Source organism: Sarcophilus harrisii, chromosome 1 (assembly GCF_902635505.1).
Source record: "Sarcophilus harrisii chromosome 1, mSarHar1.11, whole genome shotgun sequence".
Lineage (NCBI taxonomy): Eukaryota > Metazoa > Chordata > Mammalia > Dasyuromorphia > Dasyuridae > Sarcophilus > Sarcophilus harrisii.
Window position 1 is genome coordinate 609,686,875 of NC_045426.1, and position 21,585 is coordinate 609,708,459.

The 21,585-nt window shown below is 37.3% G+C and overlaps 1 long non-coding RNA gene across 1 annotated transcript; it reads left to right on the top strand.

Annotated features, from left to right (window-relative positions):
* The first annotated feature begins 7,405 nt into the window (after positions 1 to 7,405).
* On the top strand, positions 7,406 to 21,585 carry LOC116421362. Its single transcript, XR_004231697.1, has 3 exons — positions 7,406 to 7,551; positions 18,527 to 18,723; positions 21,224 to 21,585. It is a non-coding gene; the product is annotated as an uncharacterized LOC116421362 (long non-coding RNA).

Sequence of the window (21,585 nt, forward strand, 5' to 3'; positions counted from 1 at the left end):
TCTCCTAAACACTGAGCTAGCTCTGACAGTGCATATGTCAACATTATTACCAATGTGGACATCTCTGGAAAGTATACTGCCAAGGTAAATTAATTTGTCCCTAGTATTCAAAATGTCTACATTTATTGCAACTGATGGTTCCACATGTAAATAATGTGGTACTGGCTGATGAAGTACCTGTGTTTTCTTGGTATTAATTATTAAGCCAAAATTAACACAAGCAATAGAGAGAATCAATCCATATTTTATTACATCTCAGCTTTGGAAGCTGCATTGAGTGCACAATCATCAGCAAATAAAAACATATAACAAAACTCCCTCAACTTTAGTTTTGGCTTATAGCCTTTTCAACTTGAAGAACTTACTCTAAATGCGATAGCTGACCTTATTGCCATTTTCATACTCATATAAAGGCATTTGACGACATGGCTGAAAACATGAAATTAAAAAGCATGGGAACAAGCACACAGCTTTGTTTCACTCCAATGGTGACTGGGAAAGTGCAAGAACATTGTCCAGTACCAGGCAAGCATGCCATCATAAAATTGACATACAATACTGATGTACTTTTTTGAAAAATTTTTTAAATTTATTTAATTAATTTTTGCCCCCGTTACATTCAAAACAATATTTTTTATATTTGTTTTCAAAATTTTTGAGTTCTAGGGTCTCTCCCCCTTATCCCCACCCACGATTTAGAAACCACATGTGAAAGAAAACATAGGTCTCCCACCCCAATGAAAATAAAAACTCTCAAGAAAAATTAAGTTAGAGAGAGAGAGACAGATACAGAGACAGAGAAACAGAAAGAGGGAGAGAGAAAGAGACAGAGACAGGGAGAGAGACAGAGAGAGAGAGAGAATGCTTCAGTCTGTATTTAGACTTGATTGGTTCCTTCTCTGGGTATCGATAGGATTTTTCATCATAAATTATAGAGCTCCCCATTGACAACAAGACCAACAAGAGGTGTGGATTCTGCTTTATTACTTTTAAGAACTAGTGAAGAAAATAATGGAAAAGAAATATCACAACAATGTGAAATAAAAGTATCCATGTCAAAGGAGCAATATCAACAGCAGCAGCAATAGGAATCCAGAGGAGGATATGCAGGAAGAACTCATGGAAGAGGTGGTGACCAGCAGAGTGGTTATGGGAAAGTGTCCAGGTGAGACAGTCATCAAAATAGCTGTAAATCATACTAAATTGTTCCATTTGCAACCTCTCCCCAACAGGTGAGAGAACACAACTGCCTTTCAGTCTCCTTGTATCATCATCATCCTCTCACATGAAGAGATCCATTCTACAGGTCTGAGTTAAACCTCCAGCAGCCACTGGCAGGTGGCTCCCATATCACAACAATAAATCCTTCAGAGTTGTTGTGAATGATTGTATTATTGAGAATAGCAAAGTTATTTATAGCTGGTCATCCCAGAACATTACTATTACTTTGTGTACAGTATATTTCACTTTATTTATAGAGGATTTCCAGGTGTTTTTTTTTTTTTCCTGAGAGCATCCTGCTCATCATTTCCCAGAGAACAATAAGATTCCATCAGAGTGGGCAACTAAATTTTGACATAATTTTCCATAAACTCTTGTGATTGACAGTGTCAAAAGTACTGTGCTAGGTGCTAGAGGTGATATCAAGTTTAGATAAGGCATGACTTCTGTTCTAAAGTAGTTTACCATAAAGAAGAAGAATGAAACAAATGCACAATTATATTGCATGACAAACATATTAAGAGGTTTGCAAAACAATGCTTTGTAAGGTCCAAAGACTAAAGTAGTTACAGACAATATGGCATGAGGAATGAGCACTGGCTTTAGAGTAAGAGGATCTATGTTTAAATTTCACCTAGATGGCCCCTGATTTCTCTGTCAGTCCTATTTCCTTTTGATTTTCTGACAGATAATCAGGAAAGCTTTTTTAGAGAAGCTAGCTCCTCTATAAAAGATATAACCATGGCATATGCCAAGGAAACATAGCTTCTAATAATGCTTGTTGATTTGATGTGAGTTGGGCTTTAAAAAACAGCTAGAAAATCAGGAAAAGAGATAGAAAGAAAAATCCAAGCAGATGGCCCAGTGGTGAGAACAATAGGCAGGGAATTGCATAGTGAGTTTTGGGAGACAGAGAAGAAATCCATTTGATTGGAATACAGAGTGCATGGAAATAATATGATACTGAGATAGAAGAGAAATCTAGTGCTAAATTATGAAAGGCCTTAGATCTGGCAAAATAATTGATCTTTGCCTAATAGACAACAGAAAGCACCTAAAAATTTTTAAGCAAAAGAGTGACATGGCCAGCTCCATCCATTAAGTAAGATTATTCTGGCAGTATAATTTAGGATGGATTGACAGAAGAAAAGAGTGGAGGCAGAAGGAGCTGGGAGTGGGGGGTGGTACTACATCAGGACACGATGCATTTTTAATTTCAGTCTAAAACTTTTGACATACAAGAAGATTTTCAGATGTATCTACAAATGTGCAATTTGACTTCTCAGCTCTGCCTACTCTGCCCTCAGTACTTTTCTTACAAGTAATGCACTATCCCATCACTCTGAAGCCACCTTGGAGAGCTCCATAGACCACTTTCAAGCTCTCTGTCAAACCAGAGAGAATGTGCATTAGAATCACCCCATGAGTATTCTCCTTTTTGCAGGATTAACTCGTCCCTCTCTTCCCTCCCAACCCCAGGAGCCAGACAGTATAAGGACAAGGAGCCAAAAACAACCAAAGCAGTAAAATTCACTATCTCAATAATTCAGGCTGAGAACCACTGGTAGTCAATCTGGAATGTCACCAGTCTGACCTACCCTATGTGGTTACTATGGAGATCGCTCTCCTTCTTAACTTAATGTTCTGGGCACTGGGAATGGTTTCCTAGTGATTCACAGGGAGTGCTGGCACAGGTTCAGCTACAAAATGCCAGAGGAAAGCTGCAATTGTTGCACAGATACTGTAATGCCCTTGACTGGATGACAAGATTAAGAACTGGCACCACTCAACTCTGAATTAAACAGAAGGGAATTTAGATGACATCAGTAAAAAAAACAAAAAAACAAAAAACAATGCAGAATCTACTCCCACCCTGGGGACCCTGTCACAGGAAAACCAAAGTTAAGTGTCCATGATCTAGAGACAGAGATATGAGAAAATTAGTTTTGTGCAGGTTGTCAATACTGGCACAGAGAGACAAAGATGAGTGAGAAAGTTCTGAACACAGGTCTAAACCTTAAGGGAAACTCCTTTCTCACCTTTACCTTAGAACTAATGGCATCCAACAAGTTCAACTTAAATATCATCTCTTATACAAGACTCTTCCTGGTTTCCCCAATTTTTAACCTTCCCTAGCCCCATCCCCAATGTTGTTTTTATTGTTGTCATTTTTTAGTCATGCCCAAATCTTTGGGACCATATTTTGAGTTTTCTTGATAATTAAAATAGTTTGCCAGGAAATCCATGCAAACAGGGTGAAATGGCTTGCCCAGGGTCACAAAGCTAATAAGTGTCTGAATCCAGATTTGAACTCAGAAGGGTGAGTCTTCCTGACTCCAGGCCCAGCATTCTATCCACTGCAGCTGTGTCTAGGAAATTCTCCTAGAGGAAAAAACAATGCTTTTTGTTCTTTTGAATTTCTAGCTCTTTCTAAATGGGGGGAGGGGAGAGAAAGAGAGAGGGGGGAGGGAGAAAGGGAAGGAGGAGAAAGAGAGAGAGAAGAGGAGAAGAAGAAGGAAGAGGAGAAAGAAGAAGTGAAGAAAAAAGGGAGCAAGGAAGGAAAGAAAAAAGAGAAAGGGATGGAGGGAGGGAGATGAAAGAGGGAAAGAGATGAAGAAGGATGGAAGGAAAGAAAGAAGGAGAGAAGGAAGGAAGGAAGGAAGGAAGGAAGGAAGGAAGGAAGGAAGGAAGGAAGGAAGGAAGGAAGGAAGGAAGGAAGGAAGGAAGGAAGAAAGGAAGGAAGGGAGGAGGGTGTTTAGAAGCATTTGTTGAACAAATAAAGGATTGAGTGTGTTCTTCTTTTTCAACTAATTCCAAGGCCAATTAATTAAGGTTAGAGAGTTTATTTGGAGAATTTTATGAAGTAATCTCCTCAATAAGGGACCAATAAAATATAAAAGACTAATCATGATCCCTTCATTTTCTAGAAGTTTGGAGAACTTATACAGTGACAGAACTGCAGAGCTAATGGGACTATGTATATGAGGAGCAGTGAAAGGAACTAGGAATAGTTAGCCAAGAGAAGAGAAGTCCTAGAGGGCAGGATATGACAGTTGTCCTGAAGTCCTCTTTTAGAGGTGCTCCATGTAGAAAAGAAAATAGTTTTGTTCTTAATCTCAGAAAGCCTGACTAGCATCTCACATGGAAATTACAGAGAAGCTAATTTTAGCTCAATATAAAGAAAACCTTAGTTACAACTACACCTATCCACACAATGGATAGAACAGTAGAACTGGAGTAAAGACCCAGGTTCAAATCCAGCCTCGGACTAACTATGTAGTTCTAAGTCACTGAACCTCTCTATGCCTCAGTTTCCTCAGCTATAAAATGGGGATAATAATAGTACCTGCCTCCCAGGGATATCTCAAAAATTAAATGTCATATTTGTAAAGTGCTTAGGACAGAGCCTAGCACCTAGTAAATGCTTAATAAATGCTTGTTTTCTCCCTTCTTTTCTAACAATCATGAAATAATCAGTTCTAGTCCCAGATGTACCCTTAATAGTTGTGTGAGCATAGACAAGTCAGATCATCTGCATTATCTCATCCATAAAATGATTGGGAATGAGTCAAATATTTCTTCCAACTCTAAAGTTCCATGTCTCCATGACAAGCAAAAAACATCTCAGCTTTTAATAAATGGCTATTCATTTACCACAGATCCAAAGATAGAGACTGAGAGAAAGCAGAAAATGATAATTACTAGGCATTCTGGAAACCCTGATAAGTGCCTTGGTTCTCTGGTCTAGACAAGTACACCACCAATTCAAGGAGAGGCCAGGAAGTGGCCCCCATACCCAATCCTCTCTAACCATTCCAGGATAAATCCTATTCCACAACCCCAGGACAACTCATGAGGATTAAGAAGGAATGCTGTTTCCAGTGCCTAAATGAATAGTAAGACATCATAGTTAGAAAAAGATCCCCTTTGGCACAGCACTCCACCCAACCCTCTTTAGGATCTAGCACAGTGCTTTGCATTTAATAATTATATCATCAAGAATATTGAATGAAGGCAGCATCGTGCAGAGGAAAAAGTACTAAATTTGGGGTCAGAGGAAGTGAGTTCAAATCTTAACTCTGCTACTGACTATCAGTGTAACTTTTGACAATTTACCTACCTTTTCTAGAGAAGAGTGAAAAAGCAATAAGGTATAGTATATAGAATATAGTTAATTAGGAATTAAAAATTAGGAAATTGTGTTCTAGTGATATTTAGTGGTTTGATATTTAGTGGTTCTTTGTGACCTTGCAGACATACCATATAAAATGAGAGGGTGAATTTATATTATCCATCTTTTAAAATTATAGATTATATGGCTTCTGGTGAAGTAGGAGCTGTGAGTGGAGGAGGGCTCATCTGGGCTTAAACATTCCACCACTTCTATTTTATGCCATGGCCACGGCTTAGCCATAAACTTAATCCCGTGGAATTGGGTCACAGACTGAGTAGCAACCAAAGACAATGAACACTACTACTATTTAGTGTATTATAGTAAGACTGCCCCTAACATGAAACATGAAGATGTCATTACATAGCTTAAATAGAAGCAAAATATACATCTCTAACTTCCTTTCCCTTTATTCTTCTTCTCGAAAAAAGATTTTATTTGCTATCAGCAGAAGAAGCAAAGAAGTTGGGACCAGAAATCAGGCAACTTTGTTCTCTTCAGAGACTAGGGATACCAAGCTAGAAATATATCTTAAATATCATTAGTCTAAAGGATACAGTAGTTCATATTCAAGCTAAACTTCTGATCTTTGATTATTAACGAAGCTTTGTATCCAAGGCTTCATTCCTTTCCTTCCATGTATCAGTTCTATGGTGAACACACATAATAATCAGCAAAGAAATCCATTTACCCAAGTCTACAACAGAATAGAAATCAGAGAAAATAGAAGAGAATATATACCAGACAATACAGAGTGAAGGAGTTCTCCCACTGGGAGCCAAATAACTCAACTCAACAGAGATAGAGAGAGTATCTGATCTCACCCAAGGGGAAATACCTCAAAATATTTAGTGTAACAAGCTGAGGAAAGGAACCTAATAGAAACTGCTAGCTACTCTAGTGTTGGCTTCTTCTATGAGTCTTATTTTCCCTTCAGTAATCTGAAGTGGGGTTCAACTCACTCAAAGCTGAAAGACAGAAGTACCAAAGCAGCTGCAGAGACTGAAGGGACCCAAGAGAATTCAGAGACTTTTAAAATAAAGAGACCAAAATTCTCTTCTTTCCCAACCTCACCAACTCTGCTCTGCTCCTCAGATACCAGTTCAGAACATTAACTTCCATCAGTAAGGAGATAGTCCAATATTAATGGACTTTGGAACTTTATTAACAATAGTATATATGTATTCTTTTTACCATTTTGCATGCATAAAACTATACCATCATTTTCATTAGGATTTTATAATTTTTGTGTTTGTCACTAATAAAGTTTTTTTAATGTTGTGCCCTGATCCCATTTTTTCCATAAACCTTGAGGGGTTTGGGGGCAGTTTTATATAGTTCAGAAACTTTTAAAAATACATATATTGATGCTGTAAAGTTACCCGTGTATATATCCTGTAAATAAACGGCTATTAAATAAAAAAAAATAAATAAAAATACATATATTGGAGCAGCTAGTTGATGCAGTGGTTAGAGCACCAGCTCTGAAGTCAGGAGGAGCAGAATTCAAATCTGGCCTCAAACACTTAATACTTCCTAGCTATGTGACCCTGGGCAGTCACTTAACTCCAAATGTCTCTGCAAAAAAAAAAAAAAAAAAAAAAATATATATATATATATATATATATATATATATATATATATAATAGCAAAATTGACTGTGTCAACTAATTGGATCTGTGGAGGAAGAGAAAGCAAGGAAATGAAAATAGCAAGCCTGTGTACCCAGAGCAAATAAAAAAAAAAAAATGGTGTTACTCTAAAAGTAATAGAAAAGTTTGAAAGAATAGTAGTTTGAAGGGAAATGTAACATGATGAAATTTATAATTCAGGCCACAATTCATCTATTCCAGTTCATCCTGTGCCCCTCACTATGTCCTAAACAAAAGGGGAAATAGAGCTCTTACTCCTAGTCAGTATCCCAGAGCATAGAGCTCAGTCTCCAAGGTTACCTATTGTTGACATGAGATGTTCTGGGGGGCATAGAAGTAGTATTCTGGGAGAGGTATTTTCCCTAATGACACCCATGCAGCTGCAGCTCTCATTGTCCAGACAGGTTATGACTTCCCTGAAGGGCTAATACCTGAATCAGAATGGGAAAGTAGAGAATTCTCATTGTCAAGGAAATGAATGGTATGGAGGAGTGCTGGAGAACAAGGGTATGTTTGTTTGTGTTGAAGACAAGCCCCAAAATTGGCTATTGTGTACACATTAGTATACAAGCCATCTTCCCTTCTTGAAATTGGTTCTTAACATACCTAGTTAGAGACCATGAATAGGAGACCACTGGTGTAGAGATAGAGAACCAAACTCTGGAGTCAGGAAAACCTGAGTTCAAGATGTTCAACTAATACATTTTAACTATGTGACCAACCTCTTAATGTCCCTGACTATTCTTCAAGAATGTTAAATTAAAGTACTTACAGATCTGTTTAAATGGAAAATGTTTCTAAACAAAAGGTCTCCTCTCTCTCTCTCTCTCTCTCTCTCTCTCTCTCACACACACACACACACACACACACACACACACACACAAATGGAAGAGCACTCAGAAGACCTGAATTAAAATACCACCTCTGCCATTAATTATGTACAGGACTTTAGGCAAACCTTTCATCTCCTTGGACCTCAGTTTACCCACCATAAAATGGAGGGGATATGGATTTGATAGTCTCCAAGTCCCTTCTAGTTTTAAAGCTGTAATCCTACAAGGAAATCACAAGTCTAATACTTGTTAGTTAGTTGCTGACTGCAAAGAAAATTCTGATCAGAAGAGAAACCCAAGTGTGAAAGAAAATTCTATTACACTTTGCAGTTTATAAAGTCTTTTACTTTTGAAATCATTGACTTTGTCATGTCACTGGAGCCTACCACAGTTCTGTGAAGTAAGAAGAAAGATATCACTAATTCCATTAGAGATACAGAAACTAAGGAATCAGAGATGAGTTACTTGTCCAAGCAAAATCACAAAACTAATAAGTAGCAGACCAGATACTGGAGCCTATATCTTCTACTCTCTATCCCTGCAGCCCAGAACCTCTTGCCACTGCTACAAGCCAATTGGTCTTAAGAATGGGTCTCTCCAATAAAAGAGACAATCAGACATGATACTTTCCTTCCACCCCCAGTCTTTGGAGAGTTGCCGATGCAGGAAGCAGACTGGCAATGAGCAGTTTATGCTTTCCCCATTAATAGCCCTTGACAGCCATTATTTTATCCATGCTCTTAGAGAGAGAATCTCTGAGGAATTAATTTACTTTAAAAAATAATAATAAACTGAACAGAGTTGCTTTTTTAAAGAAACACCAGATTAAGAAAGACTTGGAAACAAGAATTGAAACTATTCATGTCCATCTCTGATTTTTGAACACTCCAGTGGGCATTTCTAAGTGATCTCAGGAGATATCAACTAAATCCCTGCCTCAATTCTCTAAAATAGATAAATTTGAGTTGGCTTTGGTTTTTAAAATTTACACTGTCCAGAAATGTCATGAGAAGGGGAGAAGTGTAGTTGTTGCCCTTAGCCAAGGAGAAGTCTAACTCCTATTGTTGGAGAGAGAAGGAAAACACTGCAATGTTATGGAGATATATAGGAGCATGCAGATGACTTGTATTTGGCCAGAGGAGTTGAATAAGGCACCTACTTGGGAACTTGGAACCCTGCTGACACTCACCCTTATTTCTAACTTTGAAAGTTCCCATATCATTTTCCTCTTTATCATCATGTGAGACAGTAAGCACAAATATTCTCATCATTTTATAAATGAAGAGGTGTTGTTCAGTTATGTCAAACTCTTTATGACCGTATTTGGGGTTTTCTTTGCAGTGGTTTGCAATTTCTTTCTCCAATTCATTACAGATGAGGAAACTGAGGCAGCCAGCAACTAAGTGACTTCCCTGGGGTCACACAACTAAGAAGTGTCTAAGGCCAGACTTGAACTCATGAAGATGAGTCCTCTTGATTCCAAGCCCAGTGCTCTATCCACTGTATCACTCAGCAGCCGCTCCAAGTTTAGTTAAGTAATTTTCCCAGAGTCACACAACTATTAAATGTTAAAGCTGAGATTCAAATCCAGATCTTATTTGAGTTCAAGTCCAGACCTATAGGCATCACAGGAAAGTTAGGAGTTGTGGGAGCTATGCATTTCAGAGGACAGGCAGAGAGAGTAGGCAGTGTCCTTCTTAGGCTCCTATGACTTGGGATCTCATCTATGTCTCTCTTTCCTAATAATCTTTTGGCTTCCATGCATGCAATTATTATCTCTATTGTGACATATAAAAAGTTCAGTGGTCATAATTTCTGAGTAATTAACCATTTTATTAATTATGGCTAGTGAGAAATTAACAAAAAGGATGGTCATTTAGGTGTCTCTCATGGACAAAAAATGTTGACTTCTTGACATTTACATATCCTTTGAAGAGTAGGTGTTCCCAACGGGAAGCAATCAACTCTGATTCGTTAACAATTAATGAGAAGAATGAATACTAAAATGAGAGGTGGACCTATTCTAAGGAAGAACTAGGAGGGAGGACCCTAAACAAAGGATCTGCCTCCCACCCTAAGGCTGAGTAGAACACTGTGCAATTCCTCAGTTGGGTGGGGTCTGAACCAGATTGAAGAGAAAGTAAACCCACCCTCATGATCAGCAACATCTTTTTTTTTTTTTTTTTTTTTTTTTTTACTGATTTGACTCAGTAAAGAATGAGGAAATAGAAAGGTGAAAGAAGCCCTGGATCTCCTCAATAATTGGTTATTTAATAATCATTTCTCTCACCACGTAGATCACAATATCATAATGCTAAAGCTTGCAAGGACATCAGAAGCTATTCAATCCAACCCCTTCATTTTGCAGATAAGAAAACTGAGGCTGAACAAAGTTAAGTATCTTGCTCAAAGTTCCACAAGATAAGAAACATCCGAGATTGGATTTGAACTGGGTTTCTCTAACCACAGTTACTACTCTTTCCACTATACCAGAGTAACATTCTCAGGACCATACATCCAGCCATATTGTCTCTTCCAACCTCTAGATTCCTACCAAGATTTCAAACCAAATGTTCCAAAGGCCTCTCATATTTCACATGTCCAAAGAAGGCTTCATCTATAGCCTCCCTCTACCCATCTATAGCCTTCCTAACTCACTTCTTTCTAATGAAGACCCCACCAAACTTTTGGTTTGGTGAAATCTTTGAGTCATCTTCTACTCTTCTTTCTTCTTCCAGTCAATATCAACTCAGTTGCCAAGTCTAATGGATTCTACTTCCACAAAGTCCCTTGAGCTCTTGCTCTTCTTTCTTCTTATTATATAGCCACCACTCTAGCTCAGGTCCTCAACACTTCTCACCTGAATTATTGCAATAATCTCCTAATTAACCTCTCTGCCTCCATTCTCTCCTTTCTGTCCTTCACTCTGCAGCCAAGGTAAACTTTCTAAAGCATTGAACTGATCCTCTTGTGATCAAGAAGCTTTTCCTCAAGGATCAGATACAAATGCTTCTATTTGGCATGAACCCAGTCCCTGCCTACTACCTTTCCAGGCTTATTTCACATTACTCCCTTTCATAGATTAAAGCATCCAGACACTAGCTATATGGTCCTGAGTAAGATGTTTCTCCTCTATGAGGCTCAGTTTCCTCACCTGTAAAAATGGGGATAATAATTCACAAAATATCTGCCTCATGAGTTTGGCATATTATGATATACAAATGTCAACAGTTATTAATTCTGTGGAAACAATGTATAAAAATAAGCAGAGAAGTGATAAAGAATACTATTTGGCAGTTTTATAGGGGGTGCAATTATAATGATGTAATTATGCTATTACTAAGTGAGATTATCAGGGCAACTGTATACCATTTAAATCTATATGTTATAGAGCATGATGGATCAAAACAGGATTTTGAGATAAAGAAATGGTCAGTTGTTACAACTCCAAAAACATAAAGGAATTGTTTGAAATGTTTCCATTTAAAATGCAAAAAGATGTTATCAGGCTACCCTTCCCCCAGGCAACTAAATAAACCCAATCCACGTATCAGCATGTTTTATTTCTTACCCTGTACTAATGAGTAGATGGTTCTTTGCAAGATGGTATCATAGCAACTTTCAACCAGGCAGTTTTTACAAAATAGCTCAGAAGTATGTTCCAATCTTCCTACCTGAAAGAGGGCAGACACAAGAACTCTATTTTAATTTGTTAAAATTGTTCTGGTCTTGAGATATGATAAAAAGGATATGGGACACAACTCCTTTTTCCAGATTTTGGGGGGGGGGGGAATGTCACAAAACTGTCAGACAATATGAATATTTCATTTGGTTTTGACTGAATCATTTTGATTTGCAATAAAAGAGGGCATTAGAAGTTGGTTAGTTGGTTGTTGTCCTTCATTCTCAAAGAGGACCCCCAAAAAAATCACCATGTTTTAGTATGTCCAACTAGCTGATCAGATCAATATAAGCTTGGAAGTTTTTAAGTCCAGGCACAAAAAGCTCATGTAAACATTTAGGGTGGATTCTCTACCTTTATATATATTCTTTCTTTTAATAATATTAAAAATATCCATAACATACAAAACAAAAGAGATGGATTTTGTTTTGTTTTTCTTAAAGAAGATAGGACAAGAAAGTCCAACTTCTAGTCTTAGTACTTGACTCTTCACCACCATTTGTCCAGGACTTTTAAGATTTTCAAGGCACTTTTTATATGTCTGATAGTATTTGTATACTAGGAGATAGGTCCAATATTATCCTCTTTTCCAGAAGAGTGAATTGAGGTACACAGAAGTTAAATGACTTGCCCAACTAATTATCTAAGGTCAAATTTGAACTGATTCCTGACTCCAGGTCCAGCACATTAATTATTTCACCACCTAACAATCTCTGTGAACCTCAGTTCCCTCATCTGTGAAAAGAAGAGGAGGAATTAGAAGACTTCTAATGTCCTTTTTAAAAATCATGACTGTTACATGCAATGACATGTCATTATTCTTTGAAATGATGAGAGGTAATCAGTTAAGCAAAAAGAACAGTGAACCATAGAAATCAAAAAATATGGGAGTTTATGCTTTACTATTAATTGCAGGTAGGTGGTACAGTGGATAGAGTTCCAGACCTTGAGTCAAGAAGATTTATCTTCTTGTCTAGTGTCAGACACTTATTAGCTGTATGACCCTAGAAAAGTCACATACCCTGTTTGCCTCAATTTCCTCATCTGTAAAAGAGTTAGGGAAGGAAATGGCAAACCATTTCAGTATCTTTGCCAAGAAATCCCCAAATGGGGTCATGAAGAGTCGAATGTGACTGAAATGACTGAACAACATTAATTGACTGTATGATATGACCTTAGGCAACTAATTTTAATTCTCTATCTATAAAATGGGAGGGTGGGATCAGATGAGTTCTAAGTCCCCTTCCAGTTTTAGTATTCAAATTGTGTTCTTTGAATGAATAGTTAGCATCAAGATGTAGGTCAATCATTCAAGCAGTCCCCAAACATTTATTAAGTGCCTACTGTGTTCCTGGCACTGTACTAGGCACTGGGAATACAAGGCCAAAATGAATGGTCCCTAATTCCATTGGTTTGTAGTCTGTCAAAGAAAATTATGTGTGTATGTATGATTATACATAAATTTAATGCAAAATAAGTACAACATTCAAGAGCTCTGATAAAGGTCTCATTTCTAAAATATTTAGAGAATTGACTCACATTTATAAAACTACAAGCCATTCTCCAATTGATAAATTGTCAACGAGTTTGAACAGAAAATTTTCAGACAAAGAAATTAAAGACATTTCTATTCATACGAAAAAATGCCCTAATCATTATTGATAGAGAAATGCAAATTAAGACAACTAAGGTACCACCTCACATCTCTCAGATTGGCTAAAATGACAGGAAAACATGATAAATGTTGATGGGGAATAGGGGAAAACTGTGACACTAATAAATTGTTGGTGGAAGTGTGAACCGATCCTACCATTCTAGAGGGCAATTAGGAACTCTGCCTAAAGGGCTAACACACCCTATGATCCAGCAGTGTCTCTACTAGGTCTATATCCCAAAGAAATCATAAAAAAGGAAAAGAACCAGATGTGCAAAAATGTTTGTAACACCCCTTTTTGTAGTGGCAAGGAACTAGAAACTGAGTGGATTCCTATCAGATGGAGAACAGTTGAATAAGGTATGGTATATGAATGCTATGAAATGTTATTGTTCTGTAAGAAATGACCAACAGAATGATTTCAGAGAAGTCTGGAGAGACTTACATGAATTGATGTTAAGTGAAATGAATAGAGCCAAGAGAACATTGTACACAGCAACAATAATTATATGATGATCAATTCTGATGACATGGTTCCTTTCAACAATGAGATGATTCAGGCCAATTCCAATAGACATGTGTTAAAGCAAGTCATTTGCATTCAGAAAGGGGACCATAGAGCCTGAATGTGGATCACAACATAGTATTTTCACCTTTTTTGGTGATTTTTGCTTACTTTCTTTCTCATTTTTTCACTTTTTGATCTGATTTTTCTTGTGCAGCATGATAAATGTAGAAATAAATTTAGAAAAATTGCACATGTTTAACCTATATTCGATTTCCTGCTGTCTAGGGGAGGGGAGGGAGGGGAAGGGAGGGAGAAAAATTTGGAACATATGGTTTTGCAAGGGTGAACATTGAAAAACTATCTTTGCATGTATTTTAAAAATTAAAAGCTATTACTAAAAAATTTTAAAACAAAATAAGTACAAAAATATAAGAGAATTGAGAAGGTAAAACATTAACAGGTGAGAAAGTTCAGAAAAGGCTTGGCACAGTGCCTGGCACAATAGTAAGTGCTAAATGTTTGATCACTTGATATACAGAAGGTAATATTTAAGCTGAGCTTTAATAGTTAATGATTTTAAGAAGTGAGAAGAGAAAGCATTCCAACATGGTAGACAGACTCTGCGAGGCTATGGAATTGGAAGATGGAGTGTTGTTTATGAAGAGCAGTAAGGAAACCAGTTTGACTGGACCAAAGAATGTGAGTTAGAGTAATATCTAATATGACTGAGAAGGTAAGTTGTGCTAAATTGCTAACTGCTAAATGCAAACATTCAATGGCCTTGCAATTCTGGGATGATAGACTTAAAACTAGGAAGATCTGCAGAAGCCATTAATCTGACCCTCTCATTTTACAAACCAAAATTCTAGGAGCAGTTTTCTGAAGGTCCTACATATAAGAAGCAGAGGTAGGATGCGAATTAAGGTTCTTGACTTTTAATCCAATACCTTCCCCACTATACTGTGCTGCCTTCTCTACAGTGACAAATGTTTCATTTTTTAATGGTTCCTATATTTTGATCTTTCTTGTTATAAGTGTAATCCAAATCTTAACTAAGATGGATTGTCAAAGGCCAGTTGTATGTGTGCTGCTTGTATGTTGTGGGCTGTGATTCCAGACTGATGTAGAGAACATGATGCCATCCTACATGATTGTATGAAGGACAGAATTGGGGCAAGAGCTTTGGAAAAAAGCATTTTACAAATTGCACATATTTAACATATATTGGATTGCTTGCCATCTAGGGAAGAGGGTGGGGGAGAAAGGAAGGAGAAAAAAATTTGGAACACAAGGTTTTACAAGTGTGAATGTTGAAAATTATCTATGCATATGTTTTGAAAATAAAAAGCTTTAATTTTAAAAAAGAAGCATTCTTCATATCTGTTTTGAAACAGGACATATGAGATTCAGATTCTCTTGATGACCAACTTCAAACATGTGGAGATTCAGAGCCAGACTTTGGAAGGCAGATAGTAGGGGAAGTCAAAGCTTCAACATGCCTCGGTTTTCTCCTCCTTAGACTGGACAATTTCCCCTTGGATGGGGCTTTTCACTGATTTTTCACTGTACCTCACTCTCATCTAAAGAGCTCACCCAAGTCATTTATCTTCTCCAGATCTAAGTAGCTATCTACAAAAATGAGGGAATTCACTTAGATGAGAGCTAAAATCACTTCCACCTCTGATAATAGTCTATGTATTCTATAATAGTGAAATTGCAGGATTTGGGAGCAGATTTGATGAAGAGACAACGAAGTATATATTGGAGCACGAAGTACATTAAGGTACCATACCATCCATCCATGGAACCACCAGTTATAGCAAATGGAGAAATACTGAAAGCTGAGGTTATATTCACTTACCTTGCTAACATACTTTCCAGGGATATACATATAGATAATGAGGTTAATGCATGTATTGCCAGTTAGCTCAGTGTTTGGGAGGCTCTGAAGGAAAGTGTGAGAGAGAAGAGGTATTAGAATAACTACCAAATTGAAGGTCCACAAAGTCATTGTGCTGACCTCATTGTTATATGCCTGTGAAACCTGAATAGTACACCAGCATAATGCCAAGAAACCGAATCACTTTCATTTTAATTGTTTTAGGAAGATTCTGAAGATCATCTGGTGGGATAAGGTAGCAGACATTGAAGCCCTTTCTCAAATCAAACTGTCAAGCATTCAAACTATCCTGCAGAGAGCACAACTTTGATGAGCTGTCACGTTGTTCAAATGTCAAATATGTGTTTGCTTTAAAAAAAAAAAAAAGACTATTTTACAACAAATTCACATAAGGTGGGCTCAAATGAAGGTCAGAAGAAGTGACACAGGGACACACTCAAGGTTTCTCTAAAGGACTTGGACATTGACTGAGTGACATGGGAGACACTGGCACAAGACCATACAGCATAGAGTGCCTGAATCAAAGAAGGAACTGTGCTCTATGAATGAAGCAGAATTGCAATAGATCAAAAGAAATGTGAGATGTACAAATTTTAAAGCATCCACTCCAATTGTTCATATAGATCATTTGTGCTGGACCTGTGGGAGAGCATTCCAAGATCACATTGATCTAATCAGCTACAGTCACACACACAATATTTTGACTTCCACATAGTGATGTCATTTTCTTCAAAAATGAAGAACAGCAACATCAGGGTAGGATAGGTTCCTAACTGGCTGAAGTAAACAGTACAGAATGTGCAGGCTGAAGGATCCTAAGATAAATTTCTCCTCCCAGATCAGCTTCTGGTTTTGATTCTATCTCTAAGTGGCTGTGTAAACTTAGCTTATAGAGAACCATAAAAATCCTAAATCTGGAAAAGAACTCAAAAAACTATCATTTAATCACTCCTACATATGATAATTCTATAGAATTACTTTGGGTCTTAGTTTTCTTCTCCATAAAAAGAAGGCACTAGTCTAGCTCAAGATGCGGAACATCTAGCTCATGAGCTTTATATGAAATCATTTACTAAGACAATTGCAGATTATAATGAGCCAAAAGCTAGGTGCAACAATCTCCCACTGCTTGAGTTCTGTAAGTTGATAATTATGTATGACTCTGGTCTAGCTGGATATAAGATTCCTTCCAGAATATTCAATCTTCCTACAAATGAACAATTTACCAAAATCAGCATCTCCTCCAACAACCAAATATGTCACTTCTTTTTCCCTTGGTGACTCCCTCTGCTCACTGATTTTTCCTTATAAAAGAACAAGGTTGGATTGGCCGCTTACATTTGGCTCCAAATCAATCATTGCTCTGCAGTCAGAAGAGAGTTTGTCATGAAATCACAAGGTCTCTGCTGCATCAGCTCCTTTTCTAACTGAGTGACTGGGGATGTCCTGACTCCTCCCTTTCCCAAAGAGACTCTGCTTTCTTTTGCCATTTAACCCACCATGGAAACTGATTTGCATTTTGCTCACTCTAGCAAACTGAGTTTTATATTATCAGCTGGAGCCTTCCCAGCAAACCAGGGACAGATTTTAATGCAAAGAATGATTGCATCAGTTACATAAGTTCCATGGCTTTGCTTGGTCATCTCTGTCCTTTTCTCCTTTTCCCTTCAAAGTAAAACAGGAAAAAAAAAAAAAAAAAAAAAAAAAAAGACAGTCTGGTGCAAGTGGTTTTCAAGTAAGACCTAAATCTGAGATGTAATGGCTGCATGGCCCTGGATAAGTCAATTAACCTCTTAGTTGCCTCAGGCAATTCGTTAAAGCTGTAAATTACAAACAAGTTGATGATCTACATTAATATAGGAAGTTTTCACTCTGGGAATTGGCTACACTGATAAAATCCCAGGGACAGAACAAAATAAATACAACAAAACAACCAGTAAAAGATCTCTAACACAAGGCCTTATACAAAACAAGCGTGGACTAAATCCTGTCAAATCATTAAGGGAATAAATGAGTGAATTAATGAATGAATTTCATGTGCCAACTTCTACATAATTGGGTAGGACTAAAATACCAGAATTCCAGAGATGTAAAGACTTTTTTTTTTTTAAATTTAATAGCCTTTTATTTACAGGATATATGCATGGGTAACTTTACAGCATTAACAATTGCCAAACCTCTTGTTCCAATTTTTCACCTCTTACCCCCCACCCCCTCCCCCAGATGGCAGGATGGCCAGTAGATGTTAAGTACATTAAAATATAAATTAGATACACAATAAGTATACATGACCAAAACGTTATTTTGCTGTACAAAAAGAATGAGACTCTGAAATATTGTACAATTAGCTTGTGAAGACTTTTAAAGGTCATTTAGCACAAGCCCTGCTGGGCTTGAATTCTCTCTAACAACATCCTAGAAAGATGATAAGCCAACCTTTGCTTAAATATCTCCAGTGACTGGGAGCTTACTAACTCAGGAGGTGTTCCACTCTACTGTCAGACAACTCTAAATTGCTACTTGCTATATTTCATTTTGAACATAAATTTATCTTTTTTTTATTTCTTCCAGATTTACATAACAAGTCTTGACCATCTTTTATATGGTAATCCTTCAAAAATTGAAGCTACTTTTTGTAGTGGAAATTGGAATTGGAAATTGAGGGCATGCCTATCAGTTAGGGAAATGGATGAACAAGTTGTGCTATATGAATGTAATGAAAAATTATTGTACTATAAGAAATGATGGGCAGGTGAATTTCAGAAAAACCTAAAAAGACTTATATGTCTTTCTGGTGCTAAGTGAAGTCAGCAGAACCAGAACTTTGTCTCCCTTGGCAGTCTCATTCATTTTTAAGACTACAACTACAGTATATAGTAGATGATTCTTTAATCTCTATCCCCAGATCTTGTGACCACTACACTCTACCTTCAGGACATACCCCATTCTTGGAACTAGGTTGCATACACCTTCAGCACAAAGAGTTAGATGGCTGCTAAAGTTGGACCTGCATTTTGAAATGGACAGAGGAAGATGGCTGAGAAGGGTTTCAGAACTTCCCCCTTGCACCATCCTGCACCTGCAAGGCCTACAAACACCTAGGTAGTGACAACAATTAGTTAAAATCAGTATTTCTCATCTTCTATCTCTCCTCCCTTTCTTGGACATGTGCTCTCATCACTTTAATTTCCTTCTTTTCATTCATTCTTTGGATTGACTCTACACTCAAATGAAATTGCCCTCCCCAAAATGATAAATTATCTAGGCTTTTCTCAATCTTTATCCTTTTTTACCTTCTTCAGTTTCTGACTCTACTGACCACCCTATTGCTTATTAAAGATAAAGAGCCTAGAAGAGAAAATAAACAATGGCAATTGAGTAAATTGTGAAACTGTGGCATTACATCCTATAGAACTACTTTGTTGTTCTTGTTCTTATTGTTTGTCCCTCATTCTCAAGAGGACCATAACATCCAGGAGGTGATACCATGCTGTGCAAATGAATTGGATTTGAGTAAGAGAATGCAAAATCACCAGTCTTATTTTCTCCTCCAGCACCATCTGCATCCACTGGCAAGATATGGATCAAGGTGACTGGAGATGACCCTGCACTCTGTGGGAGATCTTAGCATTTTTATGCTATGGTCTTTAATAAGTCCCAATTTGACTGAGTTTGATTTAATTATGATTGAAGCAAGATAAGAAATGAGTTAAAGAAAGACCCCTTTTACCAAGTCAAAAAAGAAAGAGAAAGAGAGAGAGAGAGAGAGACTGCAATAGTCTCTCTCTATCTGAACCAAGAGCTAAAATAAGCAAAGTTTTGGAAGCAATGTTTATGGGGCTCACCCATCCTATTGAGATTGCAGAGCTGTATCTTGGGAAGAACAGAAACAAAATAAACCATAATAGAATTCTTTGAGTTAAGAGCAGTGAAATTATTGCAGAGCAGCTTTCCCTGTGTGATCTAGAGAGCCTCAGGGCAACTTTGTGGACCAAGCTATGATTCCAGCTCCTCAGGATCTTGGGCAGTGAAAACACAAAATGATTTGGAAGGTATTACAATATCCCAAAATTAGCAAAAGCCCACCTTGAACCATTGCCTGTCCTCATGAAAATACCTACATCAGAGCCCTGCGGAATCTGACACATTCAATTCTCCAAGGTGTCTTTAGCCACATCTCACTGAACAGCAAGAAAATGTTGACAGCAGAAGCGTTCACCAAAAATGATAAATGCATATGTTGATATACACATGTACATCTATATGCTTCATTTTCTTTTCTACTTCCACCTTTTTTCACATTTTACTTCTTCAGCCTTGATTTTCTCAGTTTTACTACTTTAGATAATCCCTTAAACTATGTTTTCCAAAATAGAATTTCCATATTTTAATTTGCTTCATTGCACTTGGAATTTTTTTCCTGAATGTTCATATATGGATAGTAAATGAACCTGCCTCTAAATTCTGTTCTCCAAGCTAACAACCTCCCCTCCTAATTAAAGCTCCACAGCCCCTGGATCTAGTGTAGTGACATATTCAATCCCCATCTCCATCCTTTCCTTTCAGGCTTACCACAAAGATACAACAGGATTTCACCTTTTAGTCCATATATCTTCATTCATTCATTCATTAGTTTTTACTGAATACTCTTCAAACCTACAGAGCTCTTTCTGCATATTGGATTTGTGTTTCCTCACAATAACACTGTAGAAAATATGCTATAAGTATTCTTTATCCCCATTTTGAAGATGAGAAAACTGAGACTCTAGGAGACTAGCTGACTTATCCATCCATATTAAATTCCACTGAGTTTAGTTGTTCAACCTAAATCTACTAAGCTGAGCTACCTTGCAGTCTCTTTTTATCTTTTCCACAAGGACATCATGAAAGACTGTTACATTTTCTACTCAATTCAGGTATACCATGTCTCAGGAACACCATCTATAGCATTCTCCTGCTCTACCAGCTTGATAACTCAATTTAAAAAGGAAATGAAGCTAATCTAACATAATTGGTCAATCTATGTTGGCTCAAAGATTTCCTTTTGCAAGTGCCCACAAACTATCCTATTAATAGTCTGTTCTAGATTTTTGCCAAGAATCAAACAACATTAAAATACTATCGCAAATCTACTTATTGAAAATCTTTATAACAATCATTCATCTCCATACCAATAGTGCCTTTTCTATTCATCATGATTCTTCAAAAATAACCAATAGAACTCTCTTCAGTAGCTCTCTCTTGGTTTTCCTTCTCCGGTAGCATCCAGTAAGAATCAAGTCTGTTTGAATATGGAAATATATTTAGAAGAATTGCATGTGTTTAACCTATATTGGATTGCTTGCTCTCTTGGGGAGGTCCCCCCAAGGGAGGAGGAGAGGAAGAAAAATTTGGAACACAAAGTTTTGCAAAGATGATGAAAACTGTCTTTGCATGTATCTGGAAAATTAAAATACTATTAAAATAAAAATAATTAATTAAAAAAAAAAAAAACAAGTCTGTAAGGAAAGAGAAGCCTGGGGAGTACTTGGAAGCCAACATACTGCCACATGAAAATAAACTCTCACCCTTTTGACTTGACATTGTTCCATTTCCATTGTAGATAAAGGAGATTAGTCTGGAAGCTACAATCTTGTGAAGTTCAAAAAGGTCTGGGGAGTGATCTTCCAGGAATCTGAAATTCTGGACTTCAGGGGTAAACTACTGATGGCCCAAGGAGTAAGAAGTGCTGTTAAGACCTAGCCCAATGGGAGCCAAGTTGAGAACTCTTCCAGCAGCAATGCCTCATTTGGAATGGAACTTAGCAAAATCAACATTTTTAGAAACTGGGCCAAGTCTGAGCTCTCTAATTCCAGAGATCAAAGTGAGATCAAGGAGAATCTGCCCCAGTGTTAAAAAATGTTTTTCCTTTTGTTATTGCTATATCTTCAAAATAAATACTCCTTCATAAAATCTAAGATAGCA